This window comes from Cryptomeria japonica, chromosome 10 (assembly GCF_030272615.1).
Source record: "Cryptomeria japonica chromosome 10, Sugi_1.0, whole genome shotgun sequence".
Lineage (NCBI taxonomy): Eukaryota > Viridiplantae > Streptophyta > Pinopsida > Cupressales > Cupressaceae > Cryptomeria > Cryptomeria japonica.
This window is the reverse complement of record NC_081414.1, coordinates 588,655,758-588,675,853: the sequence shown is the minus strand read 5'-3', so window position 1 is coordinate 588,675,853 and position 20,096 is coordinate 588,655,758.

Sequence of the window (20,096 nt, the reverse complement as noted above, 5' to 3'; positions counted from 1 at the left end):
ATCTTTGGCTTTTCAATAATTCATCAAGTTGTGCTGAACTAACTTTGAATTTGTCCTTGTACTCATTTGCAATAGTCAAATCATCTCTGAGGATTATCATATGTCTTTCAAGTTCTTGTTCATTACTTTGGGATTGTACTAATTCTGTTCTCAACACATCATTTTCATGAGCCAACCAGATGTATTCTTCAGATCTATCGTTCAGAGATCTCCCAAGGTTTTCCTCATTCATCTTCTGGTCTTCAATCTCCTTTGACATCCTCATAGTTAGGGCTTGCATTTCATTCCTCATGACAACATTCTCCTTACTTAGCTTCTGACATTTTTTATTAAGGGCATATTTCTCTTCATTATCCTCTCCTATAGGATAAGAATGAATTCCTTTGTAGAATTTAATTCATCTTATAACTTCAAGTTCTTCATCCTTTTAACATCATAATCTTCAAGTGCTACCTCAAGTTGCTTCTCCATACTCATTTCCATGGATTCAGGATCTCCCTCAAGTTGTTAGACTTCCTCTGAGGCACAAAGCTATGATACCAATTGTTGGAATCCAAGAACACTAAGAGGGGGGGGAATCAGTGTTCTGCTGGAATGTTCAGTTTTAACCTTATTATAGCATCCATTAACCAACCGGTAAATCGGTACATATATAATTGAAAGAAGTAAAGAAATCAATGAACCAATCACACAAATTAATACCATAACAAAGAGAATTTATATGTGGAAATGTTCAAAGAGGAAAAACCACAGTGGGATTTATGACCCGCAATATCAATCCACTAGCCATATGAAAAGATACTACATAATATGGGGGCTTGCACATGCAAGAAGGCTTACCACCTAGAGCACACTGCTCAACACAAAGGAGTCTCACTGACTATAGTTACTTTGAATAAAGAAATATACAACTAAACTCATTTAATGCATCTGCTATGCCTAATTGAGTTTCAATTCAAGCTCTGACTATTCTGGTTCTTAGACCCTAAACCCTTACTAGAATAACCTTCACTCTGTGAGCACATCCAAAATCATCTACTAATCATTATAGAATATTGATCTCATACACAAATGACCTCATACACATGATCTTCATATTACTAACAACATCACATACTCATATATCAAAAATGATCTAATAAATGACCTATATACCCTTACAGTCCTTCATGACTTATGTCAGCTTACATAGATAATACAAAATGATTATACATGTTGGCTCATTACATATATACATAAATTAAAAAATGAATTTTCAATTGTTGGATCTCCCAATGATGTCAACCTCCTATACCGGTATCCATAGAATCCTTCTTACTGATGAAGATACCTGTCGGTGAAGTGTCTACCAGTGAAGTACCAAACCAAAGAATGAAGTTGAAACATGTTGCCATCAATGAAAACATATGAAACCAATTAAATAAGTGTCAATTTCCAAGAGTTTCTTGCCAACAATCTCTCCCTTTGGCATTGATGGCGACACTTGATGAAAAATGACACTGTAAAACTTCAAAATTGCAAAAATGTAACAACTCAATAACTCAACAACAATAAGCTCCCCCTAAGAATATACATCATTTTTCATTCCTCTCTCTCCCCCTTTGATATCAATGGAAAAGGTAGGTATCTGCCAAAATTTATGTATAAAGGTATACTCAATAACTTACACAAATTTAAAAATGTTGGCAAAAATGGTCTTCAGGGACTGCAAGTGATCATCCCAACCTTTCTTAAGATTCTCCAAAATGTTTATAAGAGCACTAAACAGATAGGGATGTATCTCACCTCCTCTAAGATCTGAAGTAACACTCTAATTCGAAACATTCATAGCATCCTACTGACTTCTAAGCAAAGTATCTAACCGGGAAGTTATTAAGTTCCTTAGTTCTTAGACTCTGCCAACTACTCTATCTTTTCCCCGATTAAGGCTCTTGATTTTTTCAAGTAAAGCCATCACTTGAGCTTCCAGATTGCTAGAGAAAACTGATTGGGGAGCAAAGGAATGATATATACCAGCTAATTTCCCTTCGCATTCCTTAATCTTCTTATGAATCTCAACTATGAACTTAGGCAAAAGAAGATATGATTTGTAAATCTTACTGCCTTCATCTAATGCCTCTTGAATGGCCTTCAAACTGGAAGTCAAACTAAACCTATCACCTTCAACCATCTTCAAAATTATCCTTAACTGCATAGCATTGAATTGGCTTAGAACCTTTCCTTCGGCAGCTTTCTCTAAAGATACAAAATGAGAATCTACAGACTTAAGCATGCTCCTCGGCTTACTAGCTCGGGTGAGTCTGTTGTATCTTGCTTGAAAGATGGAATAATTTTCTCCAGTACACTTGTAGCCATAGATATCAGTTCTTTATCCTCAGAGTGATACTTAAATAATTCTTCACTTGCTTTGGCATGTGCAAGTGTTGCAAGCTTAAGTTTTGGACAAGAGATAGTGAGTTGAGATTGATAGGCCCTTTGGTGAGATATGTGTCACTAATAATTTGCTTTCCCTTGTCCATAGTGTCTCTTACTGTTGGAACCTACTCAAAATTATCTTCATCCTTCTCCTTCTCTGCCTCATCTTCATCTTCTCCCTTTTCATTACAAACCTCCTCAGCTGCCTTTTCTGATTCAACATTTATCACTGGAGGATTTTGATCAACTTCATCAGAGTCTACAACCTTCTGATTATCAACAATATCATCTCCAATTGTAGTGTGTACATTTTCTTACTCATCTAAAATAGAGGTATCATCCTATGCATGTACTTCTAGATGGGTATCAACTTTGACCGGATTTATGTCATACTTGTGCTCTTCCAAAACTTGTTTCAAAATTGCTTTTGTTTCCTTGGCCACTTCAACAACTTTTTCCAAACATGATCTTATTAACTCTAGTTTTACTTCTAAATATACTCTTTGCAAGGTTAAGAAGTTTGTCTAATTCTCTCTTAGAAATTACAGAGCACAAATTAACTAATACATATTCTTTTATTCTCTCATCTTCTAATCTAGTCGTATGCCTTCTAGCATCCAAAATTTCATATAAAGCCTTCAGAATCATTGATGATAATTCTATTGGGGATTTGCTATATACATGTATATACTCTACAATAGCTTCTTCTAATTCTCTTTGATCATTCCCATCACAATTCTCATAGTATTCAAATATATGCTTAAAATTCTCTTCCTTTACTACTTCATCAACTATCTAACTTAATGAAATGGGGGGCACAATAGTGTATTTACCTTCAAGTTTCCTAGATTTAAAATCTTTATCAAGCTCAGACTTGGGCTTCTTGCTAGGATGAGGTCTTCCAAATTGCTTAGTTCCAACTCTTGGCTTTTTGTTTGGTTGACCTTCACCAGATGGTGGCTTCTTAACTACCCTGACAAAAGTAGCAATCTTCTTAAATTCCCTGACTGCATCATCAGATTTTGTTTCTTCTTCTATAGTGGATGCCACATAGACTCTCTTTGGCTTCTCTTTCTTTCTTTTCTCTGCTCCACCAAATGATTTGGTTTAAGGCTTTGGTGGAGGGGTAGGCTTTTAATCACCAGAGGAAAGTGTTGACTTTGTTTTCCTTGTCTTAGGAAGAGTAACTGGTTTTGTTTTCTTAGGTTTTATGATGTCCTCCTCTTTAAGGATATTCTACTCTCTGGCTCTACAGACTTCTTCCTTTATAAATCCCATGCCTTCAGCAAGCCGCTCTACTTCTTTCCTTACTCCCTTGCATTCCGAGCTTAGTGAATTGACAGTATAGACTTAAAATTATCTCCTTCTGTGTTCCAAATATTTCTTCCTTTTCCTCCACTGACTTTCTCAAAAGATGTTGAGCATATACATCAAGAGTATTTGCATTAACTTCATACCCCATGGGCATGATCCACACTATTCTTGGTTAAACAACACCCATTAGGCATTAGTCAATTTCCACCATGAAGCATATGGTGTCCTCATGTTTCTCTACAATCTCCTTTTGCATCCTTTCCCTACTCTACATCATGCCTTGGAAGGATTTGAAGTAACCCCATAGGATAGCTTTTTGTACTTGAGCATCTCTCTAATCCTTGTAAGGCTTCCTTGATCTGCACCGCCACTCGATTGTCATATGCCCATTGAATTTTTCCTATACCAAGGATCTCCTTCATGAAGTAGAATGCTAAATAGATAATCAAAGTACCAAACTTAAAGACAAGCTTCTTGTCTTGCTTTATCTTCTTCATATTGCTTATTAGTTCACTTAGAAGTACTCCACACAAATCATACAACTTGTCCTCCATAATAATTTGATAGGTTGCATAAATTTGTTAGATACTTGGTTAGTCCCAAAGACACTGAGAGGGGGAGTGAATTAGTGTCTGACCAGTAGATGAAAGATTTAAACTTATTTGCAACTTTGTAACCCAAACTAATACACCGGTAAGCAAATAATAATGCAGTAAAGAGAAACAAAAGAATAAGCTTCAATGCACACCATAACATAGATATTTTTGGTGAGGAAACCTAGTAAGGGAAAAACGTCGATGGGATTTGTGACCCACAATATTTACTCATTGGCCAATATGAAAAAATATTACTTAGTACAATAGGGGCCTGCACATGTAGGAAGGCCAACTACCTAGAGCTCACTGCTCAACACAAAAATGGAGTCTCACTAACTACACAATTGGATGGTTAAATCCAATAACAAAGTACTACTCAAAATAACATCCGTAGTGCTGGATTTAGTACCGGTTTAAGCTATGTCTGATACCTCTGCCAAAACCTTGCTTCACTCTGCTCTACTTCTTATTCACTCTCAAGATAAATACATCAAAATACATATACAATTATTCGCTATCATAACCTATCACATATTACCGCTTCCTTACATTACATATCATATCAGTGCTTACATTACAAATGACCTACAACATCTCATACATATATGAGTCTTTACAATACATCATGTCAGCTATACAAACAAATATTACATTACAATACATTTCATATAAAAAATATTATTTCCAAGTCAGCTTGGACTACCGGTATAATCTGTTGTCATTGTAATTGGATGCCAATGTGAATAAACCTTGTAGTGACTGTCAGTGCACGTAGGTGAAGTTTGTTATTGGTAGAACCTTTGAACCCTATTACCAGTTGGTTGCCATCAATGACAATATCAACCATTCTCATCTGAGTGTATAATGCCAATAAAATTGTCCTATTGGATACCGAGTTTGCTCTGATAGATTGAGATACCTTGTACCCTGTCACCATGGAGACAAATCTAACATCATATTCAATAATGTCACTTATTCTCATCAATTTTCTATCATGTTGGGAACCAATTACCTTTGTCACTGTCATGTTCTTCACATTTCTAAGACCAAGAACTTCATTGGTTGCATTCAGACATGTCACCCCTTGGATTGAATTCTTGGTGATCTTGTTTGGTTTATCAAGCCATATGAATTCATCGCAGACCCTTCTTAAAATGTACCTAACCCATTCGAGTTCATAAAAAACCAGAAAGTTCACAAACTGAATGAAACCCTTATCCTGCAAAGATTTGAAATCGGACTTAAGGTTGCCCATACCATCTATCATGTTCTTCGTGTACAAAGATAGCATTTCAACATTCCCAAGTTCCTCAATATTGTAGTGGATGTATGCCCTAATATCTTCAATGTGTAAAACCCTATATGAAAAAGATAAAAATGCTCCATTCGTATCATCTTCCATCGATTTGTATGGATGTTTCTTGAATTTCAGCCTTGCCCTATCAGTTATCTCAACAACCAATGGAGTCACCACACTAGAAGCAAATGATACCATTATCGAATTCTAGGTTATGAAAAAATAGATCGAACTCAGAAAATACCTTTTTGACTTCAACCGAATGCAAGAACTCTTTGTCAAATCTTCACAAGCTTTGGTTTAGCTGTACAATCTTCTTCGCCACACTCTTTTGATCTTTCACTTTGAATGAAATGTGAGAAATGAAAGTTAAAATGCTTTTTTATCTTTTGAATACCTAAATTTAACGTGCAATAAATTCTCAACCCTAAAGATCTCAAAAAGGGGGTTTTAAGGATCTGCATGAAAAGCTTCCATCCTAAGGCCAAATGCCTTAGTTACCGAATGAGTTTCCAACATCAGAATCAGGTGTGGACTCATCTATTGCATTTGAATCATCCTTTTTAACCCACATCCTCTTGTGATTCTCTTTGATCTCTTCAACCTTCACTTTTCCCTTGTTGTTTGCTTTGTTCTTGTCTGCCAGAGCATTCTTGCTCATGTTCTTACTTCTACAAAAATTTGCAATAAGACCAAATTTGTTGCAAGCATAGAAAACAATGTTGTTTCTCTCATTAGGCCTAAAATTACTTTGATTTCCTCTTGATATACATTGGTTAGCAATATGTCCAAATCTTTCACAAGCATAGAATCTTACATTTCTCCTATTTGCCACAAATCTGCATTCAACTGACTTATGACCATATTTATTGAAATTGAAACATTGTCCAAAGAATGATGAATTATTCTAATTTGCCCTATTTCTACATTGGCTTGTTGTGTGACAAAATTTATTGCAAACAAAACATTTACCATTGAATTTATAAGCATTAGGCTCTCTTACCAGAGATCTCTTGTTCTTCTGATGATTGCTTTAACTAGATCTAGAACTCTCTCCATTCTCAAACCAAGTCCTCCTATATCTCCTTTATTCTCATGACTTTGTACTATTTCATCTAGCCTGGCTGAGCTACCATTGAATTTTTCTTTGTACTCATTAGCAGTGGTAAGTTCATCTCTCAGAATTATGATCTATCTTTCAAGCTCTTGTTCATTATTCTTGAATTGTATCAATTCAAGCTTTAGTGGGTCATTTTCATGATTCAACCTACAACATTCATCATATCTATCCTTCAATGATTGAGTTAGACTTTCTTCATTCTTCTTCCTATCTTCAATCTCTTTTGTCAGCTTCATCACAATGGATTGCATTTAATTCTTTAGGAATACATTATCTCTAGAAATTTTTTCACATTCATCTATCTTATCTTTCAAAACTTGATTATCAATGCTTTGCTCTTCTTTCTCCTTGAGTTTGCCTATCATCTGTCTTCTCTTCTCTTTTGATGTGTTCACTTGTTCTTTCAGTGATTCAATGTAATTTACAGCATCACTCAGATTTCTTCTCAAGTTACTTGCTTCTTTCCTTGCTGCATTTAGGTCTTCAAGTGCCACAACAAGTTGTTTCTACAAACCAGAGTCCATCGATTCACTATTATGTATCTTCCTAAAGTTGTTAGGCATCCTCAGAGGAACTATGAATTATACCAATTGTTGGAATCAATTAACACTGAGAGGGGGGGTGAATCAGTGTTCTGCAATTAATAGCTTTCTTAAACCAATTCTTAAACCACTGAATGCAAATGAATAAAAGGAAATCACAGAAATGAAATGTAGAATCTGACATTAATTTTCCTCTGCCTAAGGCTAATGCCTTAGTCACCGAATGTGTTTCCTGTTGGTGCAGGAACATTCTACTCTATCAGTTGAGTAATCGGTAAATTTTCCTTTGTGGATTGATCATCAGATTTCCTAACCCATTGTTTAGCATGAGCTTTCTAGATTTCATCAACCTTTTGCTTTCCCTTCTCATTTGATGTGTCATTCCCTTCCGGTGTATTCTTGCTTCTACAATACTTAGCAATGTGTCCTATTTTGTTGCATGTATAGCAAGTAACATTATTTTTTCTAAATTGCCTTGTTGAGTTCTTGATCATTCTTTGACCTACAATGATTGGCCATATGTCCAAAATTTCCACCTGCATGACATTTCACATTCATTCTACAATCTTCTATCCTATGACCATACTTTTTACAATTTGAACACTGACCGAAAACTGCATTATGATTCTGATTTGCTCTATTCTTGCATTAACTTTCTCTATGAACAAACTTATTGCAAACAAATCATCTACCATTAAATTTATGTGCATTGGGTTGCCTTACCAGTGATCACTGATTCCAATTATTTGGTAGATTTCTCTGATTTGTAGTACCAGAACTTTCTCCATGCTCAAATCCAAGACCTCTAGTGTCTCTAGTGTCTCTTTGATCCTTCAATAATTCATCAATCCTTGCAGAACTGACCTTGAAATTTTCTTTGTATTCATTTGCAGCATACAAATCACTTCTTAGGATTTTTGTCATTCTTTCCAACTCTTTCTCATTGTTCTATGATTGAACCAATTCAGTTCTCAACACATCATTCTCATGTTCCAGCCTAATTCATTCCTCATATTTGTCTTTCAGAGATATAGGAAGAATTTCTTCTTTCTTCTTCTGGTCTTCAATCTCCTTGGATATCCTCATGGTCATGGCTTGCATTTCATTCTTCATAACATTATTCTCCTGACTCAGCTTCTTAAATAATTCCTTAAGGGCATTCTTCTCTCGACTCAACTTCTTAAATAATTCCTTAAGGGCATTCTTCTCTTCATCATCGGGACTTTGTAAAATTTCCTTCCTTTTAGCTTGAGCAGATGATAGCCTCTCCTGTAGGATAAGGATGAATTCCTTTACAGAATTCAACTCATCTTGCAGCTTCAAGTTCTTCAACCTTTCAGCATCATAGTCCTCAAGTGCTACTTCAAGTTCCTTCTGTAGACTCATCTCCATGGATTCTAGATTCAGGATCCTCTTGAAGTTGTTAGACTTATTCTGAGGCACCAAGCTCTGATACCAGTTGTTGGAATCCAAGAACACTAAGAGGGGGGGGTGAATCAATGTTCTGCTAGTGTAAATATTTTTATCCTTATTAACAAATCCACTTATTAACTGGTATGCACAAAAGAAAGTAACAGAAAGTAATATTAATGCGACCACATGAATCAACAACATAATAGAGAGTTTTATACGTGGAAAACCTCAAGGAGGAAAAACCACGGTGGGATTGTGACCCACAATACTATCCACTAGCCAACTGAATAAATATTATAAGAGGGGCTTGCACATGTGGGAAGGCACACTTCTCATAACATAAGGAGCCTCAATGACTACAAATCTAATGTATTGGATTACAAACAAAAATCGAACTCAAAACGTGCATCTTCTATGCTGGATGAGTTCTAGTTTAAGCACTCTCTGTACTGATTTATACTGTAACCTCCCTTACCGATAACTTACATTGCTTCCCAAACCTCTAGACAAATAATCAAGATAGATTATAGATCCTTACATTCAGATTCTATCGATCAAGATCTTGCTCACATAACATCACATAACCTATCACATCTCTTATCTATCATATCTCCAAAATGACCTAATCGGACTGACTTATATACCCATTTACATGAATAAACACAAATGCCTTATGTTGGCTTATAATCATATTACAAAAGATAAGACACATGTCAACCCAAAAAAAATATAAACATGAAACAATAGGAATATTTTCTCTTCCACACTTGCCGGATCAATCACCTATGTCGACCTTAGAATACTGGTTCCAAGGTTGTCAGTTACATGCCTGTCAGTTCCCTGAATGTCGATGAAGTGAATGTGTGTTACCATGATTTCTGGATCTACCATGAAGTGTGTTACCATCAATGACAACACCTATAACCCAGATGAGTGTCAATTGCCAACAATCTCCCCCTTTGGCATTGATGGGAACACTCATGTGAAAATGGATTGTTGAAGTGTTGTACCAGTTCATGTCCAAAATATGATCTCCCAAAACTAATCTCAGAAGGTTTCTCCCCCTAAGTTATACATTACTTCTTATGTCCCTTAACATTTTTCACATCTCCAACCTCTCCCCCTTTGACAACAATGCCAAAGGTCGGGGCAAAAAATAAATCAATGAAATTCTGTATAAAGCAAAATCTTGATTATCGGATCTAAATATACTTGAAAATATTTGGATAAGCACCCTTCGAAATGCCAAATAAGTATCCCAACCGGATTTTAAAGTTCCCAAAATTTATACAAATTCGTTTAGAATGTAAGCATGCAGTTCTTTTTCTATTAGGGTTGCCAGTGTGGGCATATTCATCCGGTCCATACATTCCTGCTTATGAAGTAACAAAGTATTAAGCCAAGGACTTACCAAACCCCTCAATTCTCTGACCTGTCAGATTAACTTGTCCTTTTCCTTCTCAAGGGCTGAAATTTAAAACTCTAAAAGAAAAATTTGACCATCAACAGAGTTGGCCAAAGAATCAGTACCATCAAAAGTGAATACAAGTTGCACCAACTTGTCCTTATCCACCTTAACTTTATTATCCAAATCTATTGTAAGTTTTGTTGTGTTAGTACAAGACCGGTACATATGACTACATTGATAAAGAGCTTCATCAATCCTTGTCATCTCTTCTATCAACTTAGTTTTGTCGGATGTGATCATATTATCACAGGTGATCTTCCTAGCTATATTATAACTTTCCACCAACTTTTGATTTGACACTTGTTGAAGAATTTTGTACTCTTTTGCAATGTGCTCAGTAAAACCTTTCAACTTACCTAATGGACTTGCAACCTGATATATCTTGCATTTTGGTGCAAGCTGCTGCAAAATTGGAATAGCCCGCTCAATAACCTATTTATCCTCTGATCCTTCCTCAATTTCTAAGCTACAACAAACATGAATTCAAAACTGTTCAGTTGCTCAATATTCTTATTCTCAAAATGACCAAAATCTTCTTGACTGGATGAGTCAAGTGCCAAAAATGAGGAAACAATAGTCGATGAAGGTGTCAGTACCCTAACTTCAACCTGTTCAACCTGACCTTTCTCCTCTACCTTTTGTTCAACTGCGTCTTATCCTCAGCATTAATGGCTTCTCCACTTGGTGTAGTTATTTCTGTAGTCTCTACCTCATGAACTTCAATTGTGTCAACATCAATTACCGGAGGAGTATTGTATTCTGTTGGTATGTTGATCTTTACATCCTATACATGTGTTACTATCGGAGGAATGTCCTCAATTAGTTTCTGCTCCAAAACTGATGGATCTCCACCTTGTATACCAACAAAGAAACCTGGTTTATCAACAAAGAACTTAACCCAAGCCTCATGAGTTTTGTTGAGAATTTCATTTACTCTGCCCATGATAAAACTTATATGTCGGTGTCTACTCTGGAAAATTGGTTTGTTAGCAAAATCTTGACACTGTTGCATATCATCTCCGATAATAGCACCACAAATAGTTAATAATTCCTAAACCTTTATGTGTTTGTCTTCCTCAATAGTAGACAATCTCCTAGCATCTAACTTATTATACAAATCTGTCGATATTTGCTTCTTAATCTCAAGTAAATCTTTCTTATATATATCTAGGTATAACAAAACAAATTCCTCTATCTCCTTTTGCTCTTTATCATCCATATTGACATAATAATGATGTATGTTACTCAAAATTACATCCTTTGTAATTTGATCAATTAATTCAGCAACAGAAAGAGGACCAATAACCTTACTGAGGGTGAGAGAAGACTCCTTGACTGATTTTATTTTCTTAGTAGCCTTCCTCTCCTTCAAAATTTTCTTTTGAGCTATCGAAGGAGTGACTTTGGTTTCCTGCAACTTCCCTTCCTCAGGCTTCTTTTTTTGAATCCTCATGTAGATCTTAGGAATCTTTAGGGTTTCATCCTTAGTCTTAGAACCAGATTCAGCAAAAGCAATAAAGGTCTCTAGTTTCTTCCTCTTTGTTACACCTTCTCCGTTTCTGCTTCCGGAGAAGCCTATATAGCTATCAAAGGAGATGTCTTTGCTAAACCAATTATTTGTTTGATCTCAAAGGACATCTTCTGGATAGCCTATCCAACCTTCTTTATTTGTCCTTCCCTTTTCTTCTTACTGAAACCTATTTTTACTTCAAATTCCTTTTTCTTTGCAGTACCAAAAGTTTTCTCCTTCTCATCAATCGGGGCATCTATAAGCATCTTGGCATAAAGTTCCAAGATCTGTGCATCAACCTCATAGCCCATTTCAGTAACCCAGATAGTTCTAGGTTACACTACCTCCATTAAGGTATAAGAAAAAGCAGATAATGGAGTCTTTGTCTGGTCCCAAATTCCTTAAGACATCCTTAATCTATTTTCCTACTGGTATATCAAAGGCCCATTGCCTCTTACCGGATCTAGGTATCTCATTTAAAAATAAAAGTATTAAATAGAAAATGAGATTTCCATACCAGAATGTACCTTTCTTTTCTCCCTTAATCTTTCCCAAATTTGAAATAAATTCATCGCACATCCACTAACATAGATCATATTTCACATTTTCCTTGACCATCTTGTGTGCACAGTAGATACAGGAACTAGAAACAAAGTTCAACCGGCTGGATTGAGTTACCTTGTATCTTATCACCATGCTTGAAAATTGAACATCTTTCTCTCTGATGGTGCTAATCTGCATCGACTAGTTGTCAAAGGTGGCACCAGTTATCTTTTTCTCTTCATTGTTCGGAATCTTCCTCTTGCCTAGTGTTTGTCCAACCTAGGGTAAACTAGTGATAGCACTAATCACCTCCTTGGTGATTTTGTAGGGTCGGTCAAGCCACATGAACTTGTCATGGACTCAGCTTAGCATGTACCAAACATTTCATCCTCGAACTCGAGCATTTCTAGAATATCGATGAAACCCTGGTCCTTCAGAATTTGAAATTCTGGTTTCATCAATCCATCCTTGTTCAACAAAGTGGGCAAGTACATTGATTTAATCTCTGATGATCCCAGATTCTATAGAGTACAATGAATATATGCTCACACATCTTCCACATAGAGAACTCTATCAGGAACCCTAGAAAATGCATCGATGGAGTCATCGACCTTTGTAATTTGAAGGCATTTCTTGAATTCTGGACATGGACGATCCTTAATGTTGACCACAATAGGGGTAGCCACATCTGCCAAAGCAGGAGAAGATCTAGAAGCCATCATGATTTCAAAAAAGTAGCATGAAAAATAGAGAAAATACCTCACAACCTATGTTAGTGAAAACCTTTGAAAATTCACTCAAAAAATACTAGAAATCGCTGGAAAATGCTCTTAATCACCTTGATCGCCATAAACTCACTCTACTTCACCCTGAGTGCATGTCAGCATATCATACCAAATTCAAAATCCAATATCTCAATGTCATTTGTCCTCCAAATTGACTTCACCAAGATCTAAAACAAGCTTTCAGACCTCTACCAGGGGTAATGCAAAATCTGACATTAATTTTCCTTCCCCCTAAGGCTAATACCTTAGTTACCAGATGTGTTTCCTATTGGTGCAAGAACATTTTGCTCTATCATTTGAGTAACCGATGAATTTACCTTTGTCAATTGATCATTAGATTTCCTAACCCACTGTTTAGCATGAGCTTGTTGGATTTCATCAACCTTTTTCTTTCCCTTCTCATTGGATGTGTCATTCCCTTCCGGTGTATTCTTGCTTTTGCAATACTTAGCAATGTGTCCTATTTTATTGCATGCATAAAAAGTAACATTGTTCTTCTGAATTGCCTTGTTGAGTCCTTGATCATTCTTTGACCTACAATGATTAGCCATATGTCCAAACTTTCCACATGCATGACAACTCAAATTCATTCTACAATCTTTTGTCTTATGACCATACTTTTTACAATTTGAACACTGACTGAGAACTGCATTATAATTATGATTTTCTCTATTCCTACATTGACTTTTGTAGACGTATAAAAATGACCATATTCCTAAATGAATATTTTATGTTCATTTCCCTATTTAATTAAATCCAATTTAATTAAATTATCCACATTCTTCTATTTTGTTAAATAAATTATTCAATTTATTTAAATAAAATTCACCATACCATTAAATGAATAAATCATTTTATTCAATTAAATCCCCCTAGCCACTTTTAATTAAATTCAAATTTAATTAAATAGTTATCATAAATTGAATAAATCAAATTTATTTAATTACAACCAAATTGAATGAAAATCAATTAATTCAATTAAATCCTATTATCCCCCATCCACTTGCAAAAACCCAAACCCCTTCCTAATCCCTTCTAGAATCTTCTAATCGCTTCTAATTAACCTAACCCTCCTCTAAACTTTGTCACATCCCTAAGAAAAGGGAGGTCACTTCTCAAATGGCCCAAAGTCTTGGATAACCATTGAAGGTTTTCAACCTTCAACCACCAAAACCCTTAAAGTCTTTGAAAACCATTGAAGGCTTCCAAACTTCAACCACTTAATCCCCCAAAGTCTCCAATAACCATTAATGGTTATTTCAAACCCTCCCACATGGTTAAAACATTTGTTTTGACTCAACCTCTACCCAACCCAAGGGTCTCATCAGGTCATTAATGCTTTGACCTTGATTATCTCTTAATCATTTGCACAAAGGTTTATCTTTGGATTAGATCTTAATTCATTGGGTAAACCTAACTTAGACTTGACCCTTAGCCTTTAGATAACCATGAGGTCTCCTTAGGCCTTTAATGCCTCCAACCTCTTCTTTCAACCCAATCCTATGTGGACACTTGTCACCATTTCATTGGTGCAAATTGTGCACATGGATCCCCAACTTTCAAACTTGGCCCTTGATTAAACCTTTCAATCTTGACCATCCATTGCCCTGTTTGTGCTATAAATAGAGCTCTCATTCCTCCATTCTTAATCAATCATCCTTCAAATTTGTAGCATCACACTTATGCTCAAATTCTTTCAAGCTTTCATATCATCTTTATGCTCATCATTTAGCCTCTCTTTAAATCAGGAAGTAGACTAAATATGCATGTTTAGATTCATTTCTTTATCATTTTAGTTCAATCATAGACTAAATATAGTATGCTAGGATAGTATTCATACTAACCTTGTCATCTTATCATCTAGTTTATTGCATTTCTAAGATCATACATAGCTTAACATCCATTTCATACTAAAATCTATAAAAGCATCTCTCATTCTCATATTTGCCATCTCTAAACCATTTTGCTCAGTAATCTGAGAGAAAAAACGTTGGTTTGAGGGACATTGTGAGATAGAGAACCATGGGACCCTCCTTGAGAAGCTGAGTAATATTACGTTACTCCATAGCTTGCACCAAGAAGTCCTGTGTGTGTGTGTGGACTAGTTTTTCTCATTATTTTCACATTTTAAGTTTTATTCACCCACTTTTCCCACATACATTTCTGGTGCCCACCGTGGGGCTCGACCCCCAATAACACATCATTTTTTGAAATTGATGACTTTTGCAGGTCCACGGGAAATGAGAATCAGCACGTCAAAAAGATATTTTAGCGCATCTGACTAACAGTTTAGCACTTCTAGCCTACTGTTTAGCGCGTATGCTTTCTGTCTTAGCACGTGAACACTGTTCCTTAGCGCATGATACTATTTAACAAATTTTCCTGTAGGTGTTGACGCAGGTGAAACACATATTAGCGCATATACCTAACAGATTAGCGCATCCGCTCAACCTTTTAGCGCTTGTAATACATATTTCAGCGCGTTGCAACCAAAAATTAGCGCATCACATTCAAATTTTTCCTGCACAACGGACCGCGGGAAAAAGCAAAACACAGATTAGCGCGTACGACACACAGAGTAGCACATCCGGCTAACAAAATAGCGCAGAGAAAAGAAACTATAGCGCATCTGCGGCATATTGTAGCGTGTACAGTTTGTTCTGTAGTGCATCATAGATAAAACAAACAAAAAATTTTTATTGTAACCAAATTAAAATTCTAGACTTGTAGAAGTCCCCCAAATCAAACTAACAATCTTATCGTTTTGTTTATTTGCAGGGTTTTAACGGTTTCTTGTAGGTAAAGCGAAGAAATTTGCTTTTACAGCAAAATGACTTTCTTTTGTTGACCTTCAAAAACATCGAATTTTCTTTGTTGACTATTTCTTTTCCATAGATTAGACAATCATTGCTTTGAACAAATAAAAAGAACATCATGTTTTTGTGGAGCAACATCTCTGCATAGATTTTAGAAAATCACTGATTTCAAAGGCTAAAATAAACCTCATTGTTTGCTTTGTCTCGAAAGTGGAAGGTATATGCTCTCCCCTTAACTGGGTGATCAAAAAGCCAAACCACTCTTATACTTTCAGTACTTCATGCATTAAAAATCCTTTAGCAGGCTTGCCTTTCCGAGGAGTTGCAATCAACTCTTAAAGCCGTTTATGGCTGGTGTGAAGGGAACGACCTAAGTGGGGAACGACTTTGATGCCAAGAATTCCAACCCACTATAATCAAATGTGGAAAGTGACGAAAGTCCTTTTCAATAGTTGCACGCAGTGATTAGCCTTCCCCCAATATCCTCGAGATACGTAAAGCCTTTATTCTAAAGGTTGGGAAGCCTCCTAAGGGAGTTTACCACTGACGGTCGAACAGGAAGCCTGATTAGGAACCATAAAATTAGAAGCTTTGAGCCGAGTCAGTATCCAAACATTTGTAACATCATAGTGCAAGGGTGGGGAAGAATCCACCCCCAAGATTACTCACCATATATCTCCCAAGATAACTACTCAACTATGAAGCAATTCACTTTGGGTTAACTTCTGGCAAAAGGCAAAAAAACGGGCACCCTCTAGAGGGTGACACGGCTGTTTGAGCTGACGGAGTATCGAGACTAGTGGGCTATGATGTTACTTATGACCCTTGAATAAAGAGTTTTTTTGAAGTGTTTTATTTTGTATCAAACCTGTTAAAACATTGGGGATTTGAACACATCCTTGATAGAACATACACTTTCTGTTAGATTAGACGAAATGATTGTACTTTGTGTGCCGTGCTTGCGTTTTTTATTTCAGAAAATCATCCATCACACTTAAAAATTTTCTCAACAAAATTCAAAATCCTCACAAAAACACACAAAAGGAAATATTAGGGCAGTCTAGTGCGTAAGAGCAACATCTTAGCGTGCGAAACCGTTATCTTAGCGCATCCAAATTTCAAATTCGCGCGTACAACAAAAACGGTAGCGTTTCAATTCTAAGGCAAAACACATTCTAGCGCTTCTCAGGACAATATTAGCGCTTAAGTACCCAAAGATAGCACATTAACCAAAACAGTTAGCACGTAGGAGGCACAGTGTAGCGCGTAGTTTTTTTCCAAACAAACTTAACAACCAATTTCAACAGCCTAAGTTCTAGCGCGTGAAACAAACAGCCTAGCATGTGGAAACCATATTTTAGCGCATTAGCCGAAACAGTTAGCGCGTATCAAGCCCAGTCTAGCGTGTGGATTTTTCACCTATTAGAGTAAAAATTTTCCAGAATCAAAATTTTAGCGCATAACTAAGGGCAGATTAGCGCGTGTGAGAAACATTTTAGCGCATCAAGAAAATTAGGTAGTGCATCAAACCTTTGTTTTAGTGTGTAAGATGAGGTAGAAAAACAGAGAGTTAAGAATTGAAAAATTTTGAAAAATTCAAAAACATTTTAGAAGACCTTTTTCGTCGAAAATCATCTTTTATCAAACCAGAGTGACAAAAACAAATTGTTAAAAACTTTTCTCAAGTTCAATTTGTCAAACAAAGTTGTCAGAATCTGAAAACGAATCGAGCAATAGAGGACGTCTTTCCTATCATAATCCGGAACATTTTCATCATTAGTATCAATCAAATCCTTTAAACATCTTATGGATTTTATCTCCAAAAACACTTGTCTAAAAATTTTCAAATTGTCAAATCTAGTTTTCAGATCGGGAAGCTTTTATCCATATCATTTGACACGCTTTATCGTGAAGGGATATCTAAACCTTCATTCTGATAAAGTAAAGATTTGAAATTTTTAAAACAAGAATCAACTAAATCCAAACAAATCAAAGGAAATCATTGATCACTCATGCATGACTAATCCCCTCATTCTGAGAAGAAAAAACCTCTATCGTAACATCACGTTGAAGAAACAACAACCTAGCTTTTCCAAATTCATCAAGAGAAATAAATTTTTATATATCAATCGTCAACTCTTCAAATCCCATTGGGTATTTCTTTATCACGTCAAACGTTATATCCAAAACAAATCCAGCGAATTTGACAAAGAACCTCTGAGAACAAAAGCATACTGTCAGAAGTCTGCTTTTAATCAAAAGATAAACCGCGGAGGAAAGATCAATCTAGCATTCCTGCCCGACGAGTGCATCACATATAACACATCTCAACCAGAACCACCAACGCTCGAGCAAAACATCAACGAGGACTTTGTTCCTTTCATCACTGAAAGTTTCTATTGAAATGCCTATCACTCGCTCTCAACGAAACAAACAAAGCGAGACACCAGTAGAATCAAGTATGAATCACAGATTATCAAATCCTTTTGAAGTTCCATCCTCAGAAGAGCCTGAAATTACTAACACAGTTCTTCAGGAATGTCAAGAAAATCCTTCATTCCAAAAACTCATCGAAAAACTCATGGAAAATGACAAAGAAAAATATCTACTCATGCTTACAAGTAAAGGCGTCAAAATTCCTAAAGATTTCGACACAAACATTTTTCAAACTGGGTCTCAACAATATATATATCAAGAACGACAAAGGGAAGAAGAAACTCGCATACCTGAACAACATATTCCAAAGCAACATATACCAGAAATGCGAGTACCTACATTTGAAACTCCAGAACAACACATACCATTTACTACACCTTTTCAGTTGAGAACAAATACAAGGGAAGAACTCTTCCCTCGGCAAGATAATGCACCCTTGGTTGCTCTTACTCAACAAATGCAAATGTTGCAAAGACAAATGCACGATATGCAACAAGGGACAACAGTGCGGTACTCTATAAATGAAATCTGTCCTTATCCATTTGACAAAAGCTTAAACATGGTACCTTTTCCTCCAAACTCAGACATTCCAAAATTTGATAAATATGATGGGAAAAGTGATCCTCGAGATCATGTTCGAGAATTTTGTACTATGAGTCTTGAATTTGCTCATAATGACACTTATCTGATGAGGTTATTCCCAAGAAGCCTGGGAGGACAAACGATGGAATGGTTATCCAAGATTACACCACCTGTTAGATCATTTGACGAATTGGTTAACAAATTCATCACCCATTATTCTTACAACATCCAACATGCCATAACCATGCTAGATATTTGCAACACCAAACAAAAGAACAACGAAACATTCATGTTATTCCTTCAACGTTGGCGATGCATGGTATCAAGATATCCTCGAGATATTCCTGAAAAAGAGAAATGGAAATCTTCATTGATAACTTGAATGGTGAAATGAGTTATAGACTCAAACTTCAATGCATACCATCTTTTGACAAATTAATCGAAAATGACATCCAAGTAGAGGAAGCTTGTGTCAAAAAGGGAACACTCAAGTTCTATAAAGAAGGGACGAACTCATCAAACTACAATAACCAAAACAACACCAATCTAGACAAAACTCAATTTTGGACTCAAAACAAAAACGAAGGCAACAATGAATCATATGATCCCAAATCTAAACAACCAGTGCTTGCCTTATCAGGAAATACTCAAAATAGGAAGAATCCTAAAAATGCTACTTCCAGTGCTAACACATATGCACCAAACAATGCTCAAGGACAACTTAATACCAACAACGCCAATGATAATCAAAACAAAAACCTGAATCCAGGGCCTAACAACAATTCACGCAACAACACCAACAATTTCCAGAAACGTATCTTCACACCATTGGGCCAATCATTAGAGTCTACATTCAGAGAGCTGTTGGCAAACAAGATTCTTTCTTTGCCTCCAATCAACAATTACGAACCCCCAATCAAACCACCTTGGTGGAATGATTCACACTATTGTGATTTTCATCGCAATAAAGGTCATAGAACAAACGAGTGCATGAGATTGAAACACATAATCCAAGACATGATCGATCGAGGTGACTTAACAGTGGATGGTCTCAAAACAAATAATGATCATGAAGCCTTCAAAGATCCTCTCCCAAATTATAACAAAGATGGAGCATCAACTTCAAATGATACACGCGGAGCTCATATTAATCACATCTACAACAACACAATCAACCACATATCAGCCAAAGACCATCAAGTCAATGTTATAACCATTCGAGATAGACATAATCATGAATCTGTCAATGTAACAACCCG